Genomic DNA, 20,752 nt, shown 5'->3' on the forward strand with positions numbered 1-20,752 from the left:
TGCGCACTTCTTAGATAGCTTCGGAACTCGATAGAGAGAGACATACACTGATTGGGATATGAAGAGAGATAAATGGAGAGATAAGTAGACTGATCGTCGGATGGATATACTGGTAGATTATGAAAGCATAGAAGAACCGAATGAGGTATAGAGAGATATATGGATGCAATATATCCATGTATCGCTTGATAGATTGAAGATTTGATGGAATGACCAATATTGAATTATTGATATATTATTGTAGAGAGATAGATCGACGTATACAGATAGACGAATCATCGGATATCAATGGCGATGAATGAATGACGAATACGATGACAGATATGAATAGATAGATCTCTGGGGTTTTTATAGATGTTTGTAAAGGGAAAGTTGGATTGTTTGATAGATTGACAGATAGTTGGAGCATTAGTCTCGGTGGATAAGTCGTTCGATAATTAAATGTATAGAACTCTAAATATGTACACTGGGTATAGATTTACGGCTATGAGTAGCAGATACGGGTACATTTTTTTTAGATATGGGTACATAGATTGACAGATCACATATATGGATTGACATATCTTTATACATGATGGGTACAAAAAATACAGATGTATGGATATGGATGGATTTACAAACAGAGAGCGTGACATAGATAGAGAGAGGGATTGATTTAATTGAAGGACAAGAAAGAGTTCAAAATAGGTCGATACAAATCAGGGGAAAAAAGAGAGGGGGAGAGAGATAGAGATGGAGAGAGGTAGATAGTAGAAAGAGAAATTTAAAAAGAGAGACATAGGGGAAGAGAGAGGATAACAGAGATATAGAGACAGATGGATATGTAAGTTTCAAGTTTGTATATAACAGTTAGTGGAGTTGTCCTCTTTTCTCTTTTTCTACATCTATCTGTCTCTATATCTCTCTTTCTCTCTCCATCTTTCTCTGTCTATCTCTTCTCTTTCTGCCCATCAATCTCTCTACTAGCCGTAAGTGAGACCTGTCGGGGAGTATGATGGTAAAAAAAATTCAAGTATAACCATAATCCACAAACTTATAGGGTTAAGTAAAACTAGCTCTCCCAACACACCCCCTCAAGCTGGGGAGTGTATATTCTTCATTCTGAGTTTGCAGATAAGGGATGGAAATACAGGGTTGTGGAGCCCTTTTGTGAACATGTCATCACATTTATCTCACGACTTGAAATATGGAGTACTGAGTAAACCACTCTTCAAGTTTTCTTTAATAAAGTGTTGGTCCAACTCCACGTGCTTGGTTCGATCATGTTGAACTGGGTTTCAGTCAATCTTGATTGCACATTTCTTGTCACAAAAGAGGTAGATAGGGGTACAAAATTGGATTTTGAGATCTTCCATGGCACGGAATTCTGCCTCTGTACTTGATTGCGACACAACCAGGTACTTTTTACTAAACTAACCAAGAGATGAGATTGCCCCTTGAGAAGGACAATACCGTGTAATATAGCATCGATCAACTACATTATCTTCATAGTCTACATCATTAAAAATTTGAATATTAGTATGATTATTTTTCTTACAATTAATATCTTAAAAATATTTAGTATACGGAGCAATGCCATTTCATGTAATTCCCTAGGATCCTGCATAAATTTGCTGACAAGTCAAACAACATAAAAGATCAGGCTAGGTAGGTAAAAGAGTTTTTTAACTAACCGTCGACACATGCCCTTGTCATTTGGTGGGCTATTGGTTCCTAGTCCTAACTTAAGGTCATGATCCACAGGGTAGGCATAGGTTTATACCCAAGCATTGTTGTCTCAGTTAACAAATCTACATTGTATTTTGAGCTGCGATAATACGATCTCTACCCCGTAGTATGTATGATATTTGATGCCTAAAAAGTACAAAATTTTACCTTAGCGTTTGATCTCAAAATCCTTAGCTAATTGATCATTCAACTGTTCTATTTTCGGTTAGATAGACAAGTGACACAACCTTGCCTGCTGGTGCATGTTTGATGAATAATGTGTGATCACTGTTGCTTTGTGTATAACCCATGTCTTTCAATGATTTGATTATTTCGCCAAATCATGCTTGGGGAGACTGCTTGAGTCCATACAAAGTTTTATGGATTTTGCAGGCCATTTTCTAAGTTTATCTATTGAACTATGGTGCAATATTGATATATATATATATATATATATCATTCTCTAAGGTGTCATGTATAAAGGCATTCTTGATATCCAACTGATGAAAATGCCATGCACTAACCATGGCGAGGGAAACCAGAATCCACATGGTGTTCATTGGGGTTACTGTCGCAAACGTTTATAGGTAGTCTATGCAAAGGGTTTGTGTATAGATGATGCCATGCATTTTAAGTAGCCTAATCTGACCACATTTACATGTTTAGTTGTATGTTATCATGCTTAAAATGATTAAATTTATTTTTGGAATGATATTCTGAATTTTCTGCATTTTTACTTGTGGCGATTTTTCTGACATCAAATTCTGACAGAATATAATTTTTTGAGTCAGAATATAATTTGTCTTTATTTTTTTGACATTGAACTCATAAAGATATTATTTGTATAAATTCATATTTATTTATAATTTTGGACATTTAGTTAATTTAACATGATTTAAAGAATATTTTAACCCTTTTATTTTTGAGACACCATGTGTCTCCACCAACCACAATAAGGGATAATGATTGGCATCAACCAATCATTAATGTAAACCGCTATGGGATCACAATTAGTGATGCCAGAATGACATTTAAGGCTAAAAACATCATATTAAATTAACTAAATGTCCAAAATTATTAACAAATTTACTTTTTTACGTTTCAGTGACATGCTCCAATTAAAAAAAAGGACACATTATTTTGCAATGAATGCAATGCATGGACCGAGGCAAAGACATTTTAAAAAATATTACTTTTTCCTCTCTCTCTCTCTCCCCCCTCTAACTGGTCAAATATAGCGCCGCCAAGTGAGGTGTCATGCAATAAGTGGCGCACATGTGTTAATATGGCGCCTATGTGGTTCTCTCTCATTGGACAATCCAAGAGAGGATGCTGCCATGGTGCATGCTGATGTGGACCACCATGTGAGCTGCGACCTAGCTATCTAAATATTATGTATCAATTAATATATTATTATTCTCTACTTTGTCTTTTTCTCCAAGGTGATATGTGGTGCAATGAGAGCCGTTGATCACGGATGATGAAGAAGAATCTCAACCAATCATCAAATTAAATGATAGAATGAGACAAAACCCCAACCAAAAAATGTAACGGCACTGACGATGATGAGGAGAGAGAAATCTTTATATTAAATCAACAGCTATGAATCGTCCAACTTCCAAGCTTAATATCTGACGATCTAGAACTTCGATTGAGCTAAAAATTTATGGGTAGCTTTGTCTTTATTTCCACTATCACAGTTGGACCTGTACATTGAGCTCTCGATCTTTGTAAAAAATTTATTTAAGCTCACTTCCTCCTAGAGAGGCAGATTGAAAGAAAGTGAAGTTTTGAAGATTCATCAAGAGTGTCTTGGTGTCTTTAGCGCTTAGAGAGGGTCAATAGAGAAGTGGGGCAGTTTATCTGCATCATGAAGATGCCTTGATCCCAAAGTAACATAGGGATCTAAGGATAGCCTCTTGCCTTACATTGATTCTTCCTCAACACACTTAGGTAGTTTAACTATCATCACCATCCATCATCTTCACCCATCACCATCCGTATCTAGCATCAGCATCCACCAACCATCCATCCGTGTCTTCATTCATTATCATGGCTATCTATCATCTATCATCTATTTCAAGTATCAGAGTTTTATTTAATCCACGGTTTATGATTTCTAGGACAATAAGAATACCCACATTTTCCCATGAGAATCATCTATAAAAGTGATAATCCAACAATTTCCTCGCGTAGTAGGTCTGGGAGAGGCCCCTCAAATACCATTGTGAATTAATTCAAAGGTTCGTAGACATCTCTAAAGAGAGGAAGGATAATTAATGTTGGGTTGTGGGGCTATGGTTTTGGTGTTGATAAAGTGATTTTGAGTACTTAAAATATACACATCTTAGAGTCATGTTATGCATCATTTTATTAATTTTATCTTTATTTTACTATAAATTCCCCTTCCATCCATAATTCTTGAAAAACTTAAACATTACCATTCGTCTCATTAAAATTCTATCTAGTGCTTGCTGGCCATTTTTAATCTCATTTAGAATTTTTTTGGAATTAATATTTTAATGGCATTAAGCTTAAAGTGGATTAAATAAAAAAATAAAAAAGAAAATAAGAGCAAACAAAACCCGGTTTTTAGTGGACAGTTGAAGGAGGGAGCGTGACAACACTCAACATAGCCACCAGCCAACAAGCGCTAAACACTCAAGCTCGCCAACAGCGAACGAGCACTGCTGCAAAAGAAAACTCCGATCGCTGGCACATTGAGGACCTCATAATGCCACATACAGGCCCATAGAGGCCCACAAAGAGGTGTGCGCACACACGCGGGAGATGGTAAGTTATTTCAAAGGGTAAATAAACAAGGCAATTATATAGTTAATTTTTATTTCTGATTTCTTTGATATGTGATCAATGATACCCTTTTTAAGTTTCAGACCCACATTGAGTTGAGCTAAGAAGCAACAAAGTGGGCCACAATCTTAGGAAATAAAAGAAGAAATTATGACTTGACTTCGAGCCAACCTAGCTCGAAGCAGTGTCTTGTTGGCCCATTTTAAGTAAATGGGCATGATCTCCACCGTTCGATCTTCTTAACAAAGATAGGACAGTGAGATCTGCTTTGTACTATTTAATTAATTTTCTTTGTTTTTCAGGTTTTTTGATTGGCTATAACGAATGTCATGGATAGCAGGGCCAAGTGCTGAGCTCAGAGCACATGGCAGCTGATCAGCGACTGACATGGAAAAGGGGTGCACCAAATTAAGAAGGGTCCATGGCTGCACCGTTAACCCTTCATATACAAGATCCAATGGCCAAGGGGTCAGATATATAATTTACCCCCTTGGCTGTCATCTTCCTCACCTGGACAGCGGTTACTAGCCATTGCTGTCAGACGGCCTTTAAGGACCCTCCAATGGCCAGTTGAGGAAATCGATGGCCAAGGGAGGTTCTCCGTGTATGAAAGCAGCTAGATGACCTAGTTTGGGGTATCTTCATCATAGGAAATGAGGGAGATGGTGAGGACTATTGAATGTGACCTAGGAGCTTGAAGAGGTACCGTGACACTCTTCTATCAGCTTAAAGGTCATTCAAGAAGATCAAGAAGGATCATTGCATCATAGAATTGTGCTAGGACGGAGGAGAAGGGCAAGCAAAGCATACCAAAGTTAGGGGATGGCGGATGGCACCCCATTACTGATTTTTGGATCTAACATTCTATAATTTAAGATTTCTGTTGATCAATATTTCAGTATTATTATCTCCATTATCTGAAAATATTTTACCATGATTGCTGTAGTAATCAGAAGTCTTTTTTATCGATATTGAGTACTGCACTTATTGAGGCATTCTGTCGAACACCTGCAAAGTGTTGACAAAAACACTAGTATTTTCTATCATTTCCTTCTATTATAAAGTACTAAATAGGATATTTCTTAAATATATGTCTCATATATTAAACATATTACTATATACCTAGGATAATCAAAAGTATTAAAATCCTAATTACACACTACTATCCATTTAAAATTCTTAATCTTTCTAATTTTTCTCCTTTTATCTCTAACTATCTGATTAGCCCCTTAAACCTATTCTGAATATGATAACCTTTCTCATTTCACTCTTCTCTTAGTGTTTCCCTCTTTTTCCTAAGTACTTCTAAAATCAACAAAAAATTAATTCCTCTATCTATTTAGTTAACTCTTCTTACCTATGTACTTAATTATATTACTAATTAATTAGCTACTATACTTCTACTTATCTTACCTATTCTTAAAATCCACTAAGACATATATATCTTCTCATCTACTCCAACCCATCACTCAACTTATAATACTCACTTTCTTCTATCTTTATACTACTTATTCTCTCTCTCTCTCTCTTTTATTCTTCTTCTTACCTCTTAATCATCTTATTACCATAACACCTTATTCACTATCTAACTAAAATCTTGGTATCAGTTATCATTATCTTTATTTCCTATAAATATTATTTCATTATTCTATCTACCTTTCTAATTTATAATTCCAAAGTTAGGGGTTTTATGTTGTTATTTTGATTCAGACTTAACCAACAATATTTATGAAAATTTTCCACATAAATACTCTATAATTGATATAGGGCAAGTAAGGAGTCGATCCACAGAGAGACAAAAATTTAATTTCAGATTTTTTCTCAATCTTGGAATGAACTGAATGAGTTTAAAAGTGAGATCTATAATTTCTAGGACTTCTATGAATTTTTAGTTAATTCATATAGTTTCCTATGATCTAAAAATATTTTAGACTAATTTTCATAATTTTAATTAACACTAGAAATATTAAATAAATATTTTCTGAATTTTATGGAATTTAATTAACACCAAAAACCACTGTAATATTAAAAATGAGAGTTAGATTTTTTTAGAAATTTTGTAGCTGTTAAAATCACAGAGAGTTGATTATATTACTTTTAGGGGTTTTCCTGATCTTTTTGGAATTTTTAAATGCATAAAATACTTTTTTCCTATTTTTATAATTTTCCTGATTTTATTATAATTTTTAGATGCTAAAAATAGAAAATTTATCTGCTTTGGTGATCGCTGGCGGTGGCGACGTCGGCAGCGCTGCAGACCAGATGGGCCATTGGGCCCGGAGTGGCCCGTATAGGGCTGGCCTTGGTGGGTCAGACCAATTGGATCGGCCCAATTGGGTCAGCCCAATTAAGGCACCCTTTTTGGTCAGCCCAATTAAGACAAGTATTGGCCAATTTGACTAAGTCTTGCACAATGTGCTTTTGTGCACAAGTCTTTCACAATGCACAATACGTTTTTTTTTTAAATTTGAAAGGAATAATGAAGGATGATCTATAGAGAGATTGGACTGGATTTTAGAGAAATAAAGAAAGGGTTTTAGAGAGAGAAATTAGGGAAAATGAATGTTTAGAGTGAGAAAGTGATGGTTTTAAATGGTAAATGGATAGATAATGATGGGAATTATGTAAATCTAGGTTCCTAAAAAATCAAAGTCTGGCGATCCCTCGATGCTTCCTCTGAATTCTGGATCCTTATATTTTCCAGGATCAGGCATTTTTTAATGCGAACAAGAGACCAGATTGAATGAAAACCTTAACAAACTTGCATTAAGTAGGTTGAACAACCTGGATTCTGAAATATGCCTTGTAATGCTGGCCAGCCACTTTCTAGAGCACGTCCAGAATGAGGGGAAATGAGGGAGAAAAATATTATTTATACATTTTAAGAATTACTAAAATACCCCATTTGGGTATTTTCTATTCTCTTTTCTTGCCATTTTGCCTCTTTTTCTCCATTGGTTGAGAGTTTTGCCTAATAATTTCCAGCCTGTTTCTTTTGTAAGGTATTTGAAGGCCCAACAGGTAGGTCAGGTTGTGGCCCAAGCCCCTACAATTTATTTTTTAAAAGCCCACAACACCATTTCATCCCATTTTGATAATCACTAAGCTCCCAAAAATTCTCCGATTCCCTAAGAATTGTAGCTTCTGATTCCTGACAATTCCTGCACATTTGGAACCATATATTACTCATCAGTAATCAAACTGCTTGAATTTATAGAAGTCAATGAAGTGAGTGAAAAATAGCCATAATGTGGAACAGTTGGAACTTCTAGTTAATGCACAAATATTTGGTTAATTCAAATAATAACATGATAAATTATAAATTAATAATACCAAAAAATATAAAATATATGGAAATATATATGCATTTATCATGTTATCACTAATCCTCTATACTTATTCCGCTATGTACATTAACACTACCTATAATCCTTTTCAAATATTTCACTTCTTTATTATCTCTAGTGTCTACAAAAGGTATATATTATATTCTCTCTTTCTCTAGTTCTATCTCACATCAATTACTATTGAATATTATCTTAAATTCTCTAATTCATTAGATGCTACTCTAACTACTAATTAATTATCATATACTATATTCACTATCTTTATTCCTATTATTACTCCTCCTTAACTATAACTCAATTATTAAATTCACATCTAAAGGCCATTCCCTATGGAGATAACCTTTCTCCTACTATACATCTGAGTGAGTTTCATTTTTCAAACAAGTTAATTTGGTTTCAGAAAATTAAAATTACAAAGACACTTAAATTAAGTATGCAATTTGCCTTCATCAAATGCATGGAAAAAAATTAAAGCAACGAAAGAATGAGATCATTTCTTAAATGATCTCTAAAACACATAATACGTTAAGTACCTTTTGGGGAAGCTTTTTTTACCCTTGACTTGCTTCCTGGGAGAGTAGTCTTTGAACTCTCTAATGGAACCTTATATGTCGCCAGTTACGGTACATGTATTATCCTTTGTTTGCCTGAGACTCCCCTATGACTCAGGTTATGCTGAATCGTCAAACACAAATCCATCATTTGGTTAATATTGATGTATAATGGGGATCATTAGAGAACATTTTCTCCAATATCCGCACTACCCTGGCCAGGGATTTATCTCCATTGTATTTCTTGAGTCAATCTCGTCTTGACCACTCAATCACCTCCATATATTTCTTACTATGATCAAGCGAAGACTTATTTGAGTCCCATGGTTGAGGCTCGTGAGCCATAGTTAAAATATAGTCCTTCATACAATTACTATTGAATATTATCTTAAATTCTCTAATTCATTAGATGCTACTCTAACTACTAATTAATTATCATATACTATATTCACTATCTTTATTCCTATTATTTCTCCTCCTTAACTATAACTCAATTATTAAATTCATCTAAAGGCCATTCCTATGGAGATAACCTTTCTCCTACTATACATCTGAGTGAGTTTCATTTTTCAAACAAGTTAATTTGGTTTCAGAAAATTAAAATTACAAAGACACTTAAATTAAGTATGCAATTTGCCTTCATCAAATGCATGGAAAAAAATTAAAGCAACGAAAGAATGAGATCATTTCTTAAATGATCTCTAAAACACATAATACGTTAAGTACCTTTTGGGGAAGCTTTTTTTACCCTTGACTTGCTTCCTGGGAGAGTAGTCTTTGAACTCTCTAATGGAACCTTATATGTCGCCAGTTACGGTACATGTATTATCCTTTGTTTGCCTGAGACTCCCCTATGACTCAGGTTATGCTGAATCGTCAAACACAAATCCATCATTTGGTTAATATTGATGTATAATGGGGATCATTAGAGAACATTTTCTCCAATATCCGCACTACCCTGGCCAGGGATTTATCTCCATTGTATTTCTTGAGTCAATCTCGTCTTGACCACTCAATCACCTCCATATATTTCTTACTATGATCAAGCGAAGACTTATTTGAGTCCCATGGTTGGGGGCTCGTGAGCCATAGTTAAAATATAGTCCTTCATACATGAGATATCCTTGTTAGTTAAGTGCTTATCCTCCTATTGGGCCCTATTCTATAAGCCCTTTAGGAGCTCTTATTTCCTCTCTCTCATAGGGTATAAATACCCCAATGTAAGCCACTTACTCTTTTATGTCAATCTATTCTCTCATTTCTCAACCTCCATCGACCCTTCTTCTCCTCCAAACCCTCTAGGGTTTGTCATGGTATCAGAGCCCTAGGGCTCCTGATCTTCCCTCTCCTCTCTAGGGTTTGACATCACCCTCCTTCCCTCCTTCCTCATTTCTAGGGTTTCTCCTTTGAAACCCAAGAAAGGCTGTTCTCTGCAGCCTTCTTGGTTTGATCTCTAGGGTTTGATCTCACGTTCTCACCTGAGGACTTCCGCGCGAAGCAGCGCGGCACAACCAGCCGCAAGCGGCTGCAGCCGGCCGCCGACCAGCCGACAGCAAGGCTGCGCGGCACCAGCCCACGGCAGCAAGCTGGCGCGCCGGCGCGCCCGCAGCGAACCGCACAGCCAGCGCGCGGCCAGCGGCCAGCGACGCGCGGCCAGCCCGCACAACGCGCGGCAGCCAGCCGCCTGACCAGCGCGACAGCCAGCCGCTGACAGACAGCCGCACAGCCCGCGCCTGACATGGCCAGCGCGATCAGCGCGCAGCCAGCCTCACGGCCAGCCGCGCAAGCGGCCAGTCAATTGCTGTGAAGGTCCTCGCACTCCGCCGTCCGCTGCCGCCGCCCCAGTTTTTTTCTTGAGAACACCATGCCTTACATAGAGACCGACTTTGCGGAGAATCCGCTCTCCTACAAGATCACTCATCCGTAGCCTGCGGTCGAATCAACTCTTCTCCGCGGCCCGAATCTTACGTAGTGGTCTCGCTTCATCGAGACCACCCTCAAATCCGTCAATCTGTAAGCACTGCACGAGGATCCCTTGACCGCCGATCACCCTCACTATGCGGCTTGGGACGCCGAGAGCAGTTCATTCTTGGGTGGCTGTCCACGTTCACATTGGCCTCGATTTCGCGACCGCTTTCCCCATCGAAACGGTCAAAGGGTTTTGGGACCAAGCCACAAAATTTTGCGGGCGGAGAATGATTGGTGGCGCATCTACGCCGCTGCTCAAGCTTCCAACCTGAAAGCAGGGCTCTCTGTCGATCTCGATTATGCTCTCGCACACAAGAAGGCGTGGGATGAAGTGGACCACTACCGCCAGCGGACGACCCCAAGTGCAAGACCTATCAGAACATGCTTATCCTGCGCATCATGGGGTTTCTCAATGGCCTAAACCGGAATATGAGGCCATATCGGCCGTCGGGCCTGCACAACAAAGATGGCCTCCGGATCTCGAGACGTTGGTTCAGGAGCTCCGGGAGGAAGAGAGTCATCTCCTTCTCCATGGGACTCCCACCTCCGACCCGAGTCCTCTGCTCTTCTAGCAGAACCTTCGCTGCTTTGGGCAGTCCTCGGCCCTCTTACGACTCGCAGCCGCTGCCCGCCTGCAAAAACACCCGTCTGCACCTATTGCGGGAAGCGGGCCACTGGAAGAACAAGTGCACTAAACGCGTCTCAACGACTGGCGAAAGAAGAAGAAAGAGGCGGACAGCAAGGCCATGTTGGCCCAATCTGAATCTTCCCGGCCCGAGCACGTCTACCACGGCTCTGGACAGCATCAAGCGAGCTTGCGGCTCGTGATCAGGTGGCAGCCATGCAGCCTTCATCGACCGCCTACTTGGCACATTTGGTGCATCTTCCTCCCCGCCGACACTTGGTATTGCGGCCATCGGCGTTCGATCGCGGTGCGTATCGGACACGACTTGGGTGCTTGACTCGGGGCCATCGAGCACATGACCCCCTCAACACTCGATTCGTCTCCTACGTCCGGCATAGTGGTGCACGTCTGTTCTCATGGACGAGGTGGGCGACTACGTGTGGCTGGAATCGGGCGATCTATGTGGACGGCCTTGGTGTGGTCCGCAACGTCCTCCACGTTCCCGACCTGCGGGCTGTACTGTCACCACAACGCCTTGTTGATGCCGTCCAGTGCTCATTTCATCTCCAACCCGACGGCATGTTTCGCTCGACAAGGTCGGCCGGACTACAGGATTAGGCGGGAGAAGCGGGCTGCTGTTGCTGGATGATGGGGGCGGTCGCGGTGCTTCGCGGTGCACGGACACCGGACGGGGCGAGCAGCGGTGGGGACGACTCGATGGCGCACCAGCGGTGGGCCACCCGCCTTTGCGACTCTTCAGCGTCTTTCCCTGAATTATGTTCTGGCTTGGACCTTAAGACCTTGGTGTGTGACGCTTGTCGGTTGGCGAAGCATCGCCGTTCTTCCTTCACTCCGTCCTCGGCTCACACATCTGTCCCGCTGTTCCGGGTGCATAGCGGCGTGTGGGGACCTGCCCGAAACCTAGCTTGAAAGGTCATCGGTACTTCCTTCTACTTGTGGGCGAGGCAACTCGCTATCGTGGGTCTACCTCCTCACCGCGAAGTCGGAAGTTGCGCAGAATGTCCGTCATTTTTGTGCGATGGTGGCGACGAGTTTGGTCGAGGGTATCCAGCGGTTTCACTCGGATAATGCCCGACTTCTTCAACAACGACCTCGACGCCTTCTTCCGGCCGGGGATCCTCCACGAATCTTCATGCCCTGCCACCCGGAGCAGAACAGACTAGCCAAACGCCGCGATCGGCTATGTCACCTCGGCAGCCCGGGCGCTCCTTATCGACGCCAAGGCCCGTGGCGTTTTGGGCGATGCCGTTCTACGAGCACCCATCTCGTCAATCGCATTCCCACCCAGCTGTTGGCGTTCTCTAGCCCCTGGACCGGATGAGCGCGGCCTTCCCGACACGCGTGCTGCGGGACGGGTCTCTTGCCACGCGGATATTCAGCTGCGGCATATGTCCACGACACGTCTCGGGCGGACAAAGCTTGACGCTCGTGTTCGGTGCGTCTTCGTTGGGTACTCCTCTCTTTAGAAGGTATCGGTGCTACCATCCGCCGTCTCGGCGATACTTCATCTCGGCAAATGTCACCTTTGCCGAGCATGAACCCTATTTTGGGGACCACTCTTCCTCATCCCGCCTCCCGTTGGATGAGGCTCCTCGGCTCCCCACTTGGGGCCCGTTCTCTCTTGAGCCCACCGCTCCCGCATCTTCTTCCTCCTTCCATGATCCCTCTCCTTTGATTCTTCTCCGTCGGTGACCCCGAGGCCTTTGGACGTGCTGTCCTCCCCATCTTCGCTTCCCGCAATCCGGCATGCTCCTCCTCTTCCTCCTTCCTCCGATCAGTCCCCTCTCGAGTCATCCTCCTCCCCGTTGCGCCTCCTCCCTTGATGACCCTTTCCTTCCCTCCCATGACGAGTCTTCTTCCCTGCTCCGTCATCTGATTCTCCCGTGGAGGTTTCTCGTCCTCCCGAGGACTCCTCCCCACTGCTTCCGCTCATCTTCCGTTGGCGAGCCATCCTCAACCTCTCTCGACGATGACGACCAGTTGGGATGGCCCATTGCCCTCCGGAAAGGGGTTTGTCGGTGCACTCACGCCCGTTATCCTCTTCGCATTTTCTTTCCTTCGACCGGCTGAGTACTCCTACCGGCTGTTTCTTGCTCGCATCAGTCGGATCCCATCCTCGCCGCTTAGCCGATGCTATCGCTTCTCCTCATTGGAAAGCGGCGATGGGCCGAGAGATGCGATCTCTACTCGAAACCGCACTTGGAACATCGTCCCCTCCCTCTTGGCAAGCGGGCGGTGGATTGCAAGTGGGTCCACACCAAGAAGCATCATGCGGATGGCACCCTTGAGCGCTACAAGTCTCGACTTGTGGCTCGCGGGTTCACCCAGTCTTACGGAGTGGACTACTTGAGACGTTCTCACCTGTGGCGAAGATGGAGACCGTCGCCTCCTCGGCCCTCGCGGCTCACTTCCGGTGGGCTATCCGACAGTTCGACGTCAAGAACGCCTTCTTGCATGGCGACTTGACGGAGGAGGTGTACATGCAGCCGCCGGGTTGCTCTCGGCCCCTGGCCACGTCTGCCGATGCGGAAGTCCCTTTATGGACTAAAGCAGTCTCGCGCATGTGGTTGGGCGGTTCTCCGCTGTTCTGAAAGCCGAAGGTACACTCAGAGCAACGGAGATGCCACTTTGTTCTTCTGCCACCGTCCGACCGGGATCTCCATCCCTTGCTGTGCGTCGGCGACATCCTCATCACGGATCAGATGCTGCTGAAGCCGTTCGTCTTAGCACCGCCTGGCCAAGGAATTTGAGATCAAGGCCCTTGGCCTTCTCCGATATTTCCTCGGCCTTGAGGTGGCGTACTCCTCACGGGGCCTCTTTGTTTCACGCCAGAAATGCGCCGTCGACTTGCTGACTTTGACAGGAATGACCAAGTGTGCGCCAGTGAGCACTCCTATCGACCCCAACGTCAAGTTGGGCAAGGGCGAGGACTCTCCTTTGACGAATGCTCACCGCTATCAGCAGTTGGTGGGCAAACTCCTCTACCTGACTCACACTCGGCCCGACATTGCATTCGCGGTCAACCTGCTCAGTCAGTTCATGCACTCACCGAGGGAGATCCACAGTCAAGCCGCCCACCGGGTACTTTCATATCTCAAGGGCTGCCCGGGCAAGGGACTCCTCTTCCCTCATAGCTCGGACAAGACGGTGAAGGTGTACACCGATGCCGATTTTGCTGGCTCCGTTATGGATTGTCGGTCTACCACGGGGTACTGCACGTTCGTTCTTGGGAGACTCGTCGGCGGGGAAAGTAGCAAGCAGGACAAGGTGTCCCGCTCCAGTGCCGAGGCCGAATTTCGTGCTCTTGCTGATGGGGCAGCCGAGGGACAGTGGATCCACAACATCCTCGCCGATCTTCACGTGACGTATGTGGGACCAATCCACTTCTTCTGTGACAACAAATCCACTATCGCCTTGGCCAAGAACCCCGGACAGTAAGGGCGCAACCGCTATTTCTTCAAGGAACGTATGGACGAGGGCCTCTTCGACCTCGAATACGTCTCCTCTGCTGACCAGGCAGCGGATGTCCTCACCAAGGGACTGTCCCGGCCGCTGCTTCAACGTGCTGTATCCAAGCTCAATATGGACGACATCCATACTTTGCTTGCGGGGGGGTGTTAGTTAAGTGCTTATCCTCCTATTGGGCCCTATTCTATAAGCCCTTTAGGAGCTCTTATTTCCTCTCTCTCATAGGGTATAAATACCCCAATGTAAGCCACTTACTCTTTTATGTCAATCTATTCTCTCATTTCTCAACCTCCATCGACCCTTCTTCTCCTCCAAACCCTCTAGGGTTTGTCAGGGATCATTAGAGAACATTTTCTCCAATATCCGCACTACCCTGGCCAGGGATTTATCTCCATTGTATTTCTTGAGTCAATCTCGTCTTGACCACTCAATCACCTCCATATATTTCTTACTATGATCAAGCGAAGACTTATTTGAGTCCCATGGTTGGGGGCTCGTGAGCCATAGTTAAAATATAGTCCTTCATACATGAGATATCCTCGGTATCTTAGATTAACAGATCACTTATACAACTATGACATGAATCAATCTAATGGACACTTAGGTATAATACCATTCAGGGATTCAAGTGGATTAATTCTGTAAATTCTTTCTCCAAAGAGCACCCACCATCAATCACACTAATAACCACATGATCAGTCATAATTATCATATAAGTATGATCAAATCAAGTTATTCTATCTAGATAACAAATATTTATCTTAATTATCCATCAAATATGAATATTTAGAATACATGAGTAAAGACTAGTGATCACTACAGTATGATCTCATCATAATTCACTATTTCATTGCACGTACTCATGGACTTCATTATAAATATTACTAATGAACTGATTTTGAGTCATTAAAACATATACATTTTATTTGAATATAAATTCCTATTTATACATTTATCTTGGAGTAAGCCTAAATCTCCCTTTTTAATGAAATTTCTACCTAATTTTTAATGGCCATATATTTTCGAAGGCCAAAAGACATACCTCAATGACCAATAAGTCACAATAGAGGGTCTCAGGTATGCCACTATGCTTTCAATGACTCGGTCGGTGGGTTGAAGACCCATGGTGTGAGCACGATTACTATCGCTAGTGTGCCGGCCCTCAACAGGTCCAACCAATAACATATTGATAGAAATTCCTATCCGTCAGACAGATATCCCTATCTATTCTTATCCAAACCCTGGTGGTGGAAACACACTTGGTAGGTACTAAAGAAATAACATGACACACAAGTAGGAAGAGATGTAGGCGTACTTGACTAGATGAGATCTGGTCATCCAGACAAGGATAATTGGAGTCAGTATGCAACCTGTTGGCGACGTAGATGGTGGCAGAGCGGTGGTGATGGCATGTGGTGCACCTAGGCAGACACACATGGAAGGAAGGACATCACAACTGGAGAGCTAGCGGTGTGGGACAACAGCGGTCGGGATGCAAGGGGCCCAAGCAAGGCGGTAATGGCACGCACTGTGCAGTGGCACCCCGATCAGATCGTGCACGGTGGTTGCACATTGATGACACGGCTGATGACACTGTGGGCGGTGGCCAGGGCAGGCATAGTGGAGTTGCAGCTGTGGGTGGGCTACCGAGACGGGCACGGTGGAGTGGCTGCCACGAGTGGCAGCTGGGTTGGAGCTAGGGTTGCGGCGGTCTGCCGGGGTGAGTGTGGTAGGATTGAGGCTGTAGGTGAGTGGCCAGGGTGCGTGCAGTGGGTGGTTGAGGCGAATACAATGGGCAGCCAGGGCGGCACGAGCAAACCAAGCGCGAGAGTTGCTGGGGTGCAGCAAATGGTCAGGACATCACAGGGGCGGCCGAGGGTGGCTGCAATAGTTGCTGCGGAGGCATAAAGAAAAGGCGATAACAGCGGTGGTGGTGGCCAGATTAGGTGTTCAGGCATGTTGTTATTTTCACAGTGGTATTTTTGTAAATAACTCAAAAAGGAAAAAACATAATAAAAAAGAAATAAAACACTTTTATTCTTATTTTCTTCTCTCTCTCAAGTGAAGGGTACCCCCCTCCCTTTACATAGGGTTAAATTTGGGACTCCCCTTGGTGAAAGGAAAAGATCCACATAAAAAGGCATGAAGGGTCATCTAGACGGAACAAGACCCATCCATACGAACACGCTGGCCCACATACATGGTTTTCAAAACTAGAAAAAAGTGATAAAACACGATGAAAATAACATTAACCTTCAAGGGCTCATTGACTAGGCTGAATACTTCAAGGCCTGGTCTCTCCTTCAGCCCACTTTCCACGACCTGTTGAGACCGTTCTTTGATGCTAGACAGTCCCCATCATTGCTTCTCTCTTGACCCTATACACTTGATTGTGGAGGCTTAACACCCCATCTTATTGTAGGACTAGCAGAAAATGGTGGGAGAACCTTCTGGCGGTGGGATGAGTGAGAGGGGAAGCATGACATTTCTCGAACAGCTTTTACTGCTAAGGATGGCTCTAGGAAGAGTAGAGGAGGACTGGGATCTACACCAACATGGAGGAAGAAAAGTAGGGACTCATACTAATGCTAGAGGGTGGTGATTGACACCCTGCCATTGCTCGCCTGAATCACGACATATCTGGCATCTCCTGAAACTCGATCTGGATGATAATTCAGAACTGAAGAATTTAGTTTACATTAGTTTTGGTTAAAACATGCATCGAGTGGATTTTGTAGAGATTTCATATATCAGTTTCATAAGGGCATTCTATTGAACACTAGTGTGCATTTGAAGTTTTATGCAAATTATTCCTTTTCTTTTCTAAAAATATTAAAAAATACTCTTAAATATATTTACTTATATAAATCATATAACTGTTATTCTAAGATAGTCAAAAATATAAAATCATAAAATACATAGTAATATTTCTCATATTAATCTTCTTAAACTCTCTCTGTCTATATATCTAGCTACCTAAACTATTTTAAATACCCTCTCTATCTAATGACTCCATTCTCTTCTAAATTAGGTAATCCCTTCTTCTGTCTACCTTGTATAATTCTAAATTAGGTAAACAAAAGAATTATAGAAGGTAATCCCTTCTTCCGTTTCTTCTTCATTCTTATTCTTGGTACCTCTTACTAAAATAAATACTCCTATTAATTAACTTCTTACATCTTATTAAAACAAAATCTGATTCATTATCTAAACTAATTTGAATATCCATCGTTATTATATTCATCTCCTATCCTACTTATAACTTACTATTAATAAATAACCTTCCTATCTTCTATTAATAATAGTATATTCTTATTATTAATAATAATATTATTATATTTGATGGCATTATCTTATTTTGATTTTTGTCATTTTTTCTAGTTGTGTCTCGTGTTTTCTTTGCAGTTGTCGTGTTTTTTGTCACACTGCGATGCGTCTCGTGTCCGTGTTTTATCGTCATGGGAAAGGGGCCCATATTTTCCCCACTTTTTCCTATTTCATTTATATTTTAATTCCCCATCTATGGGTAATGGGGGCCCATTCTATAAGGGCCCCTAATGGACCTATTTCCCCCCTTGTGTTGACCCATTTAGGGGGCCCAGACCTCTCCCCTATATAAAGGAAGAGGGGGGTGCCTATACCTTCGGATCGTCCCTGACGGGGACGAAGGATGGGACGGGACGTACTTCGTCTCGATCTACGTCCGACATAATCTCAGGGACAAAGGACGGGACGGATTTTCGTCCACCGACAAAAAATCCATCCCGTCCAATTATCTCAGGACGATTTTTCATACCATCCAGTCCTCCTGGGATGATTGTTTTTGTCCTGGACGAAAAACACTCTTCCGGTGGAGCCCCGACCTCCGCGGCTGCGCCGCTCTCCACGCGGCGCGCTCAAACTCCCTTTCCCCCCTCTTCCTCCCCCTCCCTCTTCCTCTTCAAAATCCCTCATCGCCGCCTACGCCCGCAGCGGCCATCTCCCCTCCGCCCTCTCCGTCTTCCTCCGCCTCCCCTCCCCCGACGCTATCTCCTTCAACGCCACCATCGCCGCCTGCTCCTCCGCCGGCCACCACCACCGCGCCCTCCTCCTCTGCTGCCTCCTCCGCCATGGCCTCCCCCTCTTCTCTGCCGCGCCCTCCTCCTCCTCCGCCGCCTCCTCTGCCATGGCCTCCCCCTCTCCTCCGCCGCTCTCTCCCCGCTCCCCTCCCTCGCCTCCCCCAGATGCCACGTGGCAACATCTCAACCGTCAGATGTGAATCCGGCGGTTGTATGCCCAGATTCGTTTGTCCCTCGTCCGGGGGCCCCAGACGGACGATTTTCTCGTCTCAAGGGACGAAAACCGTCCCGTCCGGTGGCCATCGGACAAATTTTCGTCCCATAAGTCGTTCGGAGATCTCAGACGGGATGATTTTTTGTCCCGGGACAAAAAAATCATCCCGTCCGCGTCCTGGAAGTATAGGGGTGCCCTTAGAAAAATTAGACCAAGAGAAATTAAACAAAAGGAATCGTTGTTTGTTCCGTTTCTGGTCTCGCCTCCCCTTTGTAGATAAGGAAGAACAAGGAGAGGAGAGGGGAGGGTGAGCAAAGGTAGCAGGGAGATGCCAGAGTTTTGGGAGGGAAGCCTCTTTTGTCCCACTCGTCGGTCATTCCCGCCCTATCGAATAGTCGCCGCGACAGGTCAAGATCTCAGCGCGGGTGCTGCCCAGACTTTGAACATGGGTGGCCTGTGTGGGGCCTCCGATCAGGAAGTCGGCAGTGCATTCACAGCTTTCGACCAACTACGGTGGTCTGATGAGCACCTGTAGACGGGATCCACCTTCCCGAGGTGGTCTCTAACATTCCCTTATGAGCGGCAACCTGATTGCTCAACAATCTTCAGTGATACTGGCGCGCCCGAAGCTATGACGATGCATCAAATGAATCACAGGAATGGTTTTCCTTGACCAGAAGTTGACCGGTCACAGTTCTTGTGCCCTCCTTCGCTTTGTTGGTGGAAAGGATCCGAAGCTCAAAAATTGCACCCGGGGACCTAGCGCCTGCGTATTCGATCAGCGACCGCGAATCCCATTCTCGATCGCCTGATTTTAACTTTGGGCGCTGGACCTACTTCTTGGCAAAGCCACCAGAGCATGCTGCTGGCCCACAACTAGGCCTGCCGGAAATATCTAGGCGCCCGTAATCTGTTCGATTGTAGCTCCAACGTCTTGCTGACTCATTATCAATCGTGCTCGACAATACGGATCTTTGGCTCCCTTGCCTTTGGGCATCTTGATTTCAGATCATTATTGCCAACCTGGTCGGCAGCTCGTCGAGCGCCCACAGTTGACTTCATTGACTCTGCGCATCACGGACATACCCCGCCGACCCCAAGGGCACGCAACCGTTGGCTTATTCTGTCTTCATCGGCCTCTACTCAAGGTCGTGCATGCCAAGCTTGAGCAGTTGTCGAGCACTTTGCCTTCACTCGCCCTCACTCTCTCCTCTTCCAACTGCTCCAGCATTACATTGCTCGTTGAGCCGCCGCCACTCCCCGGCGCCTCCCCGCCCCACCCGTTTTGGTCGCCGCTGGTCAACGACAAATCTTGCAATCGAGCCCGCTGACGAGGTACGCCATCCTCTCCCATAGCTCGATTAATTACTTCTTGCAGTAGATTTTCGATTTGACTCCACCGCGCTCGGGCTAGGTAGGAGAGCAAGGTTTTGAGAGAAAACTACGACATTTGAGTGTCATACCAGTACGGACGAGTACGTCCATTACGTGTGAGCCCTACGGCTAGATTCCGTTCAGCCGTAGACGCTTTCGTCGCTCTGACGAGGTTCGAGAGGCCACCGTCGCTGTCACCCGGCGACCCCGTCCAAGCTTGGAGCTCGGCGTCTCCCTCGAGTCGGAGCTTGCACTTACGACACGTAAGGCATTCATTGCATCGTAGTTACATCGACCCATTAGGGTTTTGATCCGTCGGACGACGACACCATTGACGTTCGATACCATCGTCATTTATCGGCACCGAACCATCATATTCGGTGTCGACCGGACGATGTCCCCGATGACGTCCGACATCAATATTCTTCTTCCATTACCTACATTTAACATTCCTCTTAATCATAATGCTATTAATTAATTTCATTATCCCACTTCATTATTATCTCTAATGTCTTTAAAAAGATATAAATAATATCTTATTTTTACTATCTCTTTGATGGAGCGCGCCCAAGCGTCATCTACAACACGTCATCAGAGCCGTCTTCATC

This window comes from Wolffia australiana, chromosome 6 (assembly GCF_029677425.1).
Source record: "Wolffia australiana isolate 7733 chromosome 6, ASM2967742v1".
Lineage (NCBI taxonomy): Eukaryota > Viridiplantae > Streptophyta > Magnoliopsida > Alismatales > Araceae > Wolffia > Wolffia australiana.